The sequence below is a fragment of the Chanos chanos genome, chromosome 10, assembly GCF_902362185.1.
Source record: "Chanos chanos chromosome 10, fChaCha1.1, whole genome shotgun sequence".
Taxonomy (NCBI): Eukaryota; Metazoa; Chordata; class Actinopteri; order Gonorynchiformes; family Chanidae; genus Chanos; species Chanos chanos.
Genome location: NC_044504.1, coordinates 12,625,841 through 12,626,963, shown reverse-complemented (window position 1 = coordinate 12,626,963; position 1,123 = coordinate 12,625,841).

Sequence of the window (1,123 nt, the reverse complement as noted above, 5' to 3'; positions counted from 1 at the left end):
ACTGATCTCTAACAGGAGAATAATGTTTAACTGATCTCTAACAGGAATAATGTTTAACTGATCTCTAACAGGAGAATAATGTTTAACTGATCTCTAACAGGAATAATGTTTAACTGATCTCTAACAGGAGAATAATGTTTAACTGATCTCTAACAGGAGAATAATGTTTAATAACTGATCTCTAACAGGAGAATAATGTTTAACAACTGATCTCTAACAGGAGAATAATGTTTAATAACTGATCTCTAACAGGAGAATAATGTTTAACTGATCTCTAACAGGAGAATAATATTTAACAACTGCTCTCTAACAGGGATAATGTTTAACTGATTTCTAACAAGAGAATAATGTTTAACAACTGATCTCTAACAGGAGAATGATGTTTAACTGATCTCTAACAGGAGAATAATGTTTAACAACTGATCTCTAACAGGAGAATGATGTTTAACTGATCTCTAACAGGAGAATAATGTTTAACTGATCTCTAACAGGAGAATGATGTTTAACTGATCTCTAACAGGAGAATAATGTTTAACTGATCTCTAACAGGAGAATGATGTTTAACTGATCTCTAACAGGAGAATAATGTTTAACAACTGATCTCTGACACAGGAGAATAATGTTTAATAACTGATCTCTAACAGGGATAATGTTTAACAACTGATCTCTAACAGGAGAATAATGTTTAACAACTGATCTCTAACAGGAGAATAATGTTTAACAGCTGATCTCTAACAGGAGAATAATGTTTAACAACTGATCTCTAACAGGAGAATAATGTTTAATAACTGATCTCTAACAGGAGAATACTGTTTAATAACTGATCTCTAACAGGAGAATAATGTTTAACTGATCTCTAACAGGAGAATAATATTTAACAACTGCTCTCTAACAGGGATAATGTTTAACTGATTTCTAACAAGAGAATAATGTTTAATAACTGATCTCTAACAGGAGAATGATGTTTAACTGATCTCTAACAGGAGAATAATGTTTAACAACTGATCTCTAACAGGAGAATAATGTTTAACTGATCTCTAACAGGAGAATGATGTTTAACTGATCTCTAACAGGAGAATAATGTTTAACTGATCTCTAACAGGAGAATGATGTTTAACTGATC